Source organism: Lithobates pipiens, unplaced genomic scaffold (assembly GCF_037356315.1).
Source record: "Lithobates pipiens isolate NorthernLeopardFrog02 unplaced genomic scaffold, aLitPip1_a1.2 Scaffold_25, whole genome shotgun sequence".
Lineage (NCBI taxonomy): Eukaryota > Metazoa > Chordata > Amphibia > Anura > Ranidae > Lithobates > Lithobates pipiens.
The window spans coordinates 237783567-237791394 of NW_027507787.1; the positions used below are offsets into that span (position 1 = coordinate 237783567).

At 45.2% G+C, this 7828-nt stretch overlaps 1 pseudogene; it reads left to right on the plus strand.

Annotated features, from left to right (window-relative positions):
• The first annotated feature begins 524 nt into the window (after window positions 1-524).
• LOC143930021 (C3a anaphylatoxin chemotactic receptor pseudogene) lies at window positions 525-4251 on the plus strand (annotated as a pseudogene).
• Window positions 4252-7828: the final 3577 nt, after the last annotated feature.

The window sequence follows — 7828 nt, forward strand, 5'->3', positions numbered from 1 at the left end:
CAAAGTTGTCGGAAAATCCGACGTGATTACGTTGATTCGTTAAGACGGGACTACGTTCAGGCTAGTAGCCAATAGCTTTGGTGTAGGAATTTGATCTGAGCATGCGTGGCACTTTGTCTGATCGGAATTCTCTACACATGATCGGAGTATGCCCAATCGGAGCATTTTGTCAGAAAATTTTACCAACAAGTTGGAAAACTTGGTCCGTCGGATACTCCGACGGAAACAGTCCGATGTAGACCACACACAGTCGGAATATCCGACAAAACGGTCCAATCGGACACATTCTGTTGGAATCTCCGACCGACTCCGACTGTCTCCGACCGTCTGTACAAGGGCTAAAGGCCACCCTGCTGCAGTATATGTACGTGGAGTGATCCTTAAGCGTTTATTACTAGAAGTTACATTATTTTCCTTACAATAATATGAAATTGATTAATAATCAGACAGATGAAGTAACTCTTGATGTCTTTACAGGTAAACAAGATGTTCAATGTCAGCAGTGAAATGATACCAAGCACGGTTTACAGCCCGAAGATGATCACCATCCTGGTTTTATCTATCACCACTCTTGTGGGTCTCCCCGGCAATGCTCTGGTGCTTTGGGTTACTGGAGTGAAGATGGAGCGGACCGTGACCACTGTTTGGTTTGGGAACCTTGCTCTGGCCGATATCATGTGCTGCTTGTGTCTTCCATTCATTGTAGTGCAGTTCTTCTACCAAGACTGGCTGTACGGACCTGCCCTCTGCAGGATTTTACCCTTCATCATTTCCCTAAACATGTACACCAGTGTCTTCACCCTGGTGGCTATCAGCATTGACCGATGGATTCTGGTTGTCCATCCCTTGTGGGCCCGAAATCACCGAAGAATCAAAATGGCGTGGATGATATGCTTGGCTATTTGGATGTTGTCCTTCGTGATGTGTCTGCCTACCGCCATCAACAAAAGATTTACAACTGACTATAACTACACCTCCTGTTATTCAGATTTTTACATGATAAAGCCTATCAACCTTACACGTGCAATTTGTGCATTTCTGGTCCCTCTTATTATCATTTGTATCTGTTACATTCATCTGGCTTTTAAAGCACAAAATATCAGATTTTCTGAAGTAGGTAGAAAAACCATCAAGATGTCAATAAGTATTATTGTCGTGTTTTTCATCACCTGGACCCCCTACCACATCATCGAACTAACTGTGCTATACACTGTCAATGAGGTATTGTACATCCTGGACCTTCTCTCACTGTCTCTGGCCACCTTCAATAGTTGCATCAACCCAATACTCTACGTCTTTTTGGGGAAATATATGAAGCAGAAGCTGAGACAGTCTATTGCCGAGCTCATGCAAAATATATTTGGGGAGAACTTATTATCTCCACCAGGCAATGAGGACCAGCGCACCACAGAAGAAGAAGAAGGACTCCCGATATAATGTATGAAATGGATTTGTAGATGTTTTAGCGCGTTTTTAGCTTTATTAGTGATTGTAATGAACTGCCTTCTCAAAATCTTATCATTGTGTGTTAGGGCGGCCATACTGTATGTCTTGAATAAGTCATATGCCATCAGGGCTTAGTGCTTATTGAACATTTGGGGTGATAGGTGTTATCAGTATATGTGCAGCCCCCCCTCCCCCCTCCAAGTTATCCAATCTGTCCACCGATCACTAAGCTTGAACAAGTCTGCTTATCTGTAAAGTCAGAAATCTTTTTTTCTTTACCTGTTCAGGGCATGGGATACATAATCATGAAGCAAGAGGATAAATATGACAGCCATGAAACTGGCATTTCCAAATGTATATGTAGCGGGTGCCAGATAGCCACTGCTTCCTCATTGGCATGGGGAGAGGGACAGAACTGCTGCAGCAGAGGATCCTGAGCAGTGGCAGCTGGTGGTTTATTTTTTGGGGGAGGGGGGCGGCAAGCCTTGCACCCACAGCCACCCCCCACCCCGGTCGTTTGGGTCACCCGCACACATCACCTGCACCACCCGCCCATTGGTCGCTCACCAGCCCTGCCCTACCTTATCTATCGGGCAGCGTTTCCTCCGGGCGGTGGGTGGCGGCTTACCCTGCATCTCTTGCTCCACAGCACATCACGGCGGCTTCCTCCTTGCCTCTCCTCCCTTCTTCTCCCTCCTCCTCCCTCCTCCTCGTAGGCAGCCAATAGGATCGCTTCTCCTTTAAGCCAATCGGGGTGATGGGTCTCAGGACCTGCTTCTTGATTGGCCGGGAGGAGAACCAGGAATACAATAGTGAATAGTGTCCCACAGCTGGATGGCCTCAGGGAGTAGTGCTGTGCGCCCCGCGCCCACCCTTTTTTTAAGCCAAATAGAGCATCTGGCTCTAATCACGTGCTTAAAAAAAAATACCCATTGGAATCCTTGCGTCCGACTCCCTGCATGTAGATTAGGGTCCTGGTATCCTGGGACATGTAGTCCCTTGCACCAGTGGCCCCATTGTGATCCCTAGGGGACAGAACTACACACCCCAGCATGTCCTGAGGAGAGGGGAGGAGAAGAACGGACATAAGTGACAGGGGCTTCTGCTTTTCTGTCGGTGTGACCATCCTGCCACAACTCCAAGGGACTGTGTGCCTATCCTGCCATAGCTTCACCTTCAGTCAGTCACAGACATCTCGCCAGCGGGTAACTCTGGGAGTATCTCCAGGTGCATATGCAGACATCGCTGTGCCCTCCTGCTCTCAGATTGTCAGTTGAGCGTTCCTAAAGAGCCTGCCCTAGGACATCTATCATTTTCGGCCCTCGTGTCACCAGATTGGTGAGTGGGCAGTAGCCCATCTTGCGTAAACTATTTCTAAGAGACACTGCATGCAGACACCTTGTCTTCTTGTCAGAGCTTTCCCCGGGAGACACTTTACATCAGTTGTTTCTTTTCCTTGAGTTACTTTACATAGAGATTATTCTGGGCCTTTACGCTAGTTGAAGATACCGGACATCTCCACAGTGAGGACTTTATTCAGCCAAGGACACAGTGCAAAACCTTTGTACTGATTAAGGTGGAACTCTAACTTTAAGGGCACTTTGGCGGCGCTTCCCATTGATTTCAATGGGCAGGGGCGCTTTAGGAGCGGTGTATACATCGTTCCTAACGCGCCACAAAGATGCTGTTTGCGGGACTTTTTTAAGGGTCCTGCCGGCGCACCACTCCAGTGACAGGAGAGGCGCTATTTTAAGCGATATAGCACCTGTAAAATGCCTCAGTGTGAAAGTAGCCTTAAAGCAATACAAGTTGATAATGTTTGCATATTGTATAGCGCATATACCTTCAAGGTCTGTGAGCTCAGGATTTTAGGGAGACAGACTGGTCGGTAACAGGACGTCTCTGTCCCCCCTTTATGTCTTGGCACATAGGTTACGTTTACGTCTTTAAGGTTATTCAAAACGCTTTATCTTAAAAAGTATAAAGAAATATTAGTCCCAAAAACTCTGCCACTATTGGAATAAACTAGGAACGGAATGCGAAATGGGAAGAGACGCTTTGTCTGCATCAATAACAGTGATATTAAAAGAAGACAAGGACAGTAGGCTCTGTTCTAGTTATAGACCTATCGCTTTACTGAACGCCGACACCAAATTATACGCAAGCATATTGGCTAAAATATTGAAGGAGAAGATGACCGAGTTGGTCCATCCGGATCAGGTCAGATTTATAGTTGGTAGAGAAGGAAGGGATAATGGTGTCTGGGATTTATTGCTCCTGCAGGCAGCTAACATCAGTGGGGACCCCAGTCTACTCCTGTCAATGGATGTTGAAAAGGCCTTTGACAGGGTGGACTTGGGTTACATGTTGAAATCGTTGGAGGCCATGGGAGTTGGCACCAGGATGATCAGCTAGATAAAAGTATTATATAAAGACCCCCAACCATCGGTAAAAGTGAATGGAGTATCCTCTCTGCCGTTCTCAATGAAAAATGGAACTAGACAGGGGTACCCTCTGTCCCCCTTATTGTTCATATTATCATTGGAGCCTTTATTGGCCTCCATCAGAAATGGGGACATTAGGGGGATAAGGGTGGGAGAAGAGGAGCACAAAATAGCAGCGTTTGCTGATGATGTGCTCTTCTTTATAACAAATCCCAGGACAACGATCCCCAACCTGTTAAATGTTATAAAAAAAATATGGAGAAATCTCAAATCTTAAAATAAACCCGAATAAGTCGGAAATATTAAACATCAATATAAATAAATTAGAGGAAGAAAAACTCTCAAAAGAATTTCACTTCTCATGGTATAAAAGCGGGAGTCTGCAGTTTTTTTTTTTTTAAAAAGCCAGCAGCTACAAATACGGCAGCTGCTGACTTCTAAAATAATGACACTTACCCGTCCAGCGCGCCCGCGATGTCGGCACCCGAAGCCGATCTCTCGAACGTCTCTCGGGTGCTGTCGTCGCCATCTTGGGTATGGGAATCAGGAAGTGGAGCCTTGCGGCTTCATTTCCCGGTTCCCTACTGCGCATGCGCGAGTCGCGCTGCGCAATAAGGATGGTCCCCGCTGTCTTTGGGATCCATGTGTTTCCCAGCAGACAGCGGGGGACCTTCGGAAAGGGGAGTAATCTACGCCCCTTTCCGCAGATAGCTATGCCGGAAGTGGGTGCAGATACCTGTACTGTACAGGTATCTGCACCCCCCTCCCCCCTGAAAGGTGCCAATTGTGGTGCCGGAGGGGGGGAGGGTTCCAATGAGCGGAAGTTCCACTTTAGGGTGGACCTCCGCTTTAAGTTATTAGACAAAGATAAGAAGAGAAACGAAAAAAAAAATGACAACCTTCCCCCTGTCATGGTTTGGGCGAATAAACGCTGTAAAAATGTTGATAACCCCCAAAATCCTCTACAAATTTCAGATGCTCCCCTTAACAATCTCACAATCCTTTTTCAGAACTTCAAAGGGTATTATATCTAGCTTCATATGGAGCAATAAAAAACCCTGAATTTCAGCCACGGTATTAAATATAGAAAAAAAATCAGAGAGGCCTAGCGGTGCCGGATTATAAAAAAATACTGCAACGTAGTGTCACTCTCACGATTAATAGAATGGACAAAAGAGAGTAGGGATAAGAGATGGACAAATATAGAATACACCTTGAGTAATATACATTTAGGACACATACTATGGAATCCCCCTCAAGTTAGAACATTGGGACAGAATACACACAAAATAACACGTACTACACTTAAAATATGGGATAGGGTACATACACACAAAAAATGGAAGTACAATTCGCCTTTCATTTATTTAAAGGAAAATGAATATTTTGAGCCCGGGAAGAGGGAAGTGGGAGGGAACTGGATTAAAAAAGAAAACGCGCAAGTGAAATATATAGTAAAAAATGGTAAAATACGCACCTTACAAGAACTTCAACTAGACACGGAGGTGATGAAAATTGACATATGGAGGTACATCCAATTGAAATATTTTGTGGGGAAACTACCAACCCCAATTCGAATTCGGAGAAGATTATACTCCGATGGAGAGGCTGGTTATGAAGGGAAACTCAAAAAATAATATAGCACGACTATATAAATTCCTTTCAGAGGGAGAGGGATTGGATGTTCCTCCATATGTCAAAACTTAATGTGATAGTAGCCGTATTAGTGCAATTGTGACAGAGAAAATTGAGTACTGTCCATGATACTTTTTTTATTTGCACTAACATACAATTTTTCAGGACAAGCTTTCGGGTATGTCCCCTTCTTCAAGGTCCAAGCAGTACTGCTTGGACCTTGAAGAAGGGGACATACCCGAAAGCTTGTCCTGAAAAATTGTATGTTAGTGCAAATAAAAAAAGTATCATGGACAGTACTCAATTTTCTCCATATGTCAAGAAATGGGAAAGGGAAATAGGAACTAGTTGCACTAAACACATGTTAGGAAAAATTTGGAAATTGACCCATGGCTCCGCGATAGACTCCAAGATGGCGGAAACAAATGATAAATGTCTGGTAAGATGGTATTATACGCCTGACAGAATCAGTCACTTCCAGCAAGAGAGGTCCTCTGAGTGTTGGAGAGGGTGTAAAAATAAAGGTACAGTGCTCCACATCTGGTGGGAGTGCACCATTATTAAAAAAATTTGTATAGAGATTTTAGAACTCATAAAGCTAATCATTAACTAAACTATTCCTGCTGACCCATGGACGTGTTTGTTCCATGGGACAAATAGATCAGTGAGACAATATAAAGCTTCGATAATGTCAATCTTGCTTAATGTAGCAAAGAGCTTAATTCCAAAAAAACGGCAGGAAACAGAAAGTCCTAAAATTCGGGATTGGATATTTGGAGTAAACAGGATACAAAAATTAGAGAGGGGGGAAGAAGGGGAGGACGATCAGTAGTTAGTAGAGGTAGAACAGAAGGATAAATGGAAAGAGTGGGATAAGTTTAAAAACTCCTGGAGATATGTGATTGAGATAACCCAATGAACTAGAAAATAAGACTGGAGAGAGGCGAGGAGAAAGGAGGATTAGGGAAGAAGATAAGAAAAGTAAGGGAAAGGAGATTGCTGACTGCCCTTATTGACGGAGACATAGGTGCAAAGTGTGGGGGGGGGGGGGGGAATTGGGTGTTTGAATGAAGATTGTTTGTAATTTTAATTGTTCTATTTTTTTGTATGATGAAAAATTATAAAATTAAATACAGAATTAAAAAAAAGGTCATTCAAAACTGTGTTGGGTATAATGTGCATTTGTCTCAGTGCTATACTGCTCAGTAATTAGAGTTGACTATAAATAAATATTACTTGGCTATATACTACTGGTTTCTTTATTACAAAGATTTCAGTAAAGATACTCTGTTTACTACAATTGTGTCTACAGTAATTTTATTTACAAGGTGTCCCAGAGGGACCAAGTCTATTTGTGGGGTCGAGGGGCACAGTACAGAACCAAATATACTTAAGCGGCTCCGTTGGGGTGGCGCTACATATATTTATAAGTGATTGCCTCCCGCTCACCGTCAAATGATGGATGAGCGGTGCGGCACTCGTTCTGGGACAATGTCATATGACGTCATAACAGCACGGCCGTTTTCAAGTGCCCGCGGGGGTGCACAGCGCGACGATCGTGGCTGCTCCGTGTTGCTAGGACATGGCGCGACCTCAATCTCAGTAAAGAGCCATGGCCGCAGCTCTTTAACCATGTGATCAGCTGTGTCCAATCACAGCTGGCCAAATGTAAACATGGAGATGCCAGTAATCGGCTCTCATCGCCTCACACTGACAGAGTGTGTGGTGAGGAGAGCCGATCAGCGGCATCTCCTCCCAGGGGACATCAAGGCATGTAATCAGGGCACTGATTACAGTAACATGCCACCAGTGCCAGCAATCAGTGCCCACCAGTGAAAGCAATCAGTGCCCACAAGTGCCACTAATCAGTGCCCATTAGTGATACCAGTCAGTGCTGGCTATCAGTGCCGCCTATCAGTGCTGCCCATCAATGCCCATCATTACCACCCATCATTGCCCATCAGTAGTGCCCATCAGCAGTGGCGTCACTAAGGTTGGTGTCACCTGCTGTGGTAAAACATGGTGTCACCCCCCTCCCCACTATGTTTTACCGCATCGGAGTGGCTTTCCCCTCCAGCCTGCCGCAGTGCTCTGTCCTGCTGCTGTGTAGTGACAGCATAAGCAGAAATGAGAAGTAGACACTTGGAAGGCTAGCACATCAGGCTCTTCTGTCCAGCCTGCCACAGTGCACTTTATGGTGTCACCCAAGGCTCAACCATGCCCCCACCCCAACCCCCCCCCCCCCCCACCGGGGGAGCACACTGCATAAAAGGGTAGGTGCGGCCGAATTGCATGCTACATAC